Consider the following 2309-nt stretch of genomic DNA (forward strand, 5'->3'; position numbering starts at 1 on the left):
TGAGGGGGGATTTTCATTCTTGCATCATGTCATATCAGCTATTTGTTACTTTGTCTCCTCTCCCTCCATTTTCCACCCTCAGTATTTGACATCTCCTCCTCTCTTCACAGGTTGCCATGGCGACTCCAGGGTAGTACTCACCAGTTGCCAAGGCGAGTCTCCACGCGAGCGCAGCCTCCCTCCCACTGCGATGTGATGGATTGTGTACTGGAAGCAGGGATTTGTGTTGCCTTTTGTTGCTTTTTTTTTTTTTTACATCGAAAAACTGACCTGCAGTGTTGCTCATGTGCCACCAGGTGGAGCCGGAGTCCTTCTAGGGGATGAAGACAGCAATTCTGCAACAATCTGAAACAAAGATTTTACACAGGTAGCTGTAATGACATAAACAGAGAAAACATGTTTTATCCATGTTATCAAAGCATAAACGTATTAATCTTATCTTATTACAATATATAACATATTTATTTTTAGTGATGTTACTTAGTAACATCATTAAAAAGTAAATTTAAAAAATAATTTTATATTGTACAGATTTATTACAAAGTGATATATTTCAATCATTTCATGGATAAAAAAACCCCAAGTTCAGTTTTATAAAAATAAAATTAGAATTTTCTATAAGTTTTTTGAAAATATGCTAAAACGATGCTGCGTAGCATGAAGTGATCAGCCGGGCGGAGAGATGTTGGAGTAGGGGATATGATCCTTATTATTGAGGAAAGAGATGATTTGAATGTCTTTCTTCTACCTTTGCATTTTGCCCTTTGAGATCTAAAGATCATTCTAAATTAAATCTATTATTATTTTATGATTGGAATAAATTAAATAGAATGTGAAATCTCAGTTTCTATTATCTGTTAGCTATAGTAATCCAAATTGAAATAAATAAAGAAGTTTAATGTAGTTCATCTATTTGATAATAATTTTCACTTTCTGAAATGAAGGACAAAGAAATATAGATTTTTTTTATGATAGATACGCTTTTAATAATGTAATGTACTGTGCACTTCTGGTAAAAACTGTCTATTTTTTATTAAATTTTTTTCCAATTTTTTTCTCAGAAGAGTTTTGTTTTTTTGTGGCGCTAGTGGCTCATATTTTGTCTCCGCTTCTGGAGGTTCAGCCAATCAGCGTCAAGGAAAATAAATGGTGGTTCTGTATTGGATGTTTCGGAAATGCCTGTCAGTAGTGTGAGGTACATTTCCAGCTTTTACTTTCAAATATTTTAAACAGATTAAATGAAAACATCTGTGACTAGGTAATTTTTCTTCAGATAATTTGGAAAGTTGGCCCACTGTATACATACTGTAAGATAAAATACCGTAGAAGAAAATACCGTCATATCTTTTAGACATTTTACTTTTAGAAGTTTATTTTACGTAAATATAAACTGAGTCTGAAAGTTCCTGACAGGCAGAGACAGTTTGCAGCTTCTGAATCCTCCGTTATGATGTCATAAGATTCTCCAGTGATGTCACAAAGCCATCAGTTACCTGTGATCAGAGTTTTGATGTAAACTTTGACAAACAATCATCACTAGAGTGAACAGAGCGCGGTCTAAAAGGACTTTGACAAGAAGATTCAGGGGAAAACCCATTCAGTATCTAAAGATCAAGTTGATAGAAATATTTTAGACGCTACCAGAGACATGACAGAAAGAGATTTTGGAAAGAAGGAAGAAAGGTTTGACATGAAGCCAAATCCAGAGATTCAGGAGAAAATGGTGGCTCTTCATGAGGAACATTCAGATCAGAAAGCCTTGAAAACGAAGAGGAAAAATTTGAATCGAGAGAAAGAGGAAATGGAAAAGGGCAAGACAAAAAAATGCCAGGAAATTCAAGAACAATTTGAATTTATTGCAGCAATGAAAGAACTGGAAAATGAGAGGAAAAGACTTCAGGAGAAGAATGACTTCCTTAAGAAGATAAAGGAAAAGCAAAACGAGAAAGAGCAAAATATCCATAAAATGGAGCGCGACATAAAGGAACTGATACCAAATTTAGATAACGACACAGAAATTATTCTTTTGCAAGTGAAAGCACTTGCAAAGGAGTGGGAGCGCTTGAAGAAGTGGGACATAAAACTGTTGACCGAAGAAATCAAACTAAGAAAGCCAAAGATGGAAGTGGAGATGGAGAAACAAGAAATACATGAAGAGATAGCAACTTTCTACAACGTATCCCAAAACCTGCATAAAATTACGGTGAAACTGGACGAGCGGCATGAGATAATACAACAAACGCAGAAAAAGATCAAGGAAGACAAAGAGAAGCTGGCGATAGAAAAAGAAAATTTCCAACTGGAGTGTA

The sequence above is a fragment of the Gambusia affinis genome, linkage group LG23 (genome assembly GCF_019740435.1).
Source record: "Gambusia affinis linkage group LG23, SWU_Gaff_1.0, whole genome shotgun sequence".
Classification (NCBI taxonomy): domain Eukaryota; kingdom Metazoa; phylum Chordata; class Actinopteri; order Cyprinodontiformes; family Poeciliidae; genus Gambusia; species Gambusia affinis.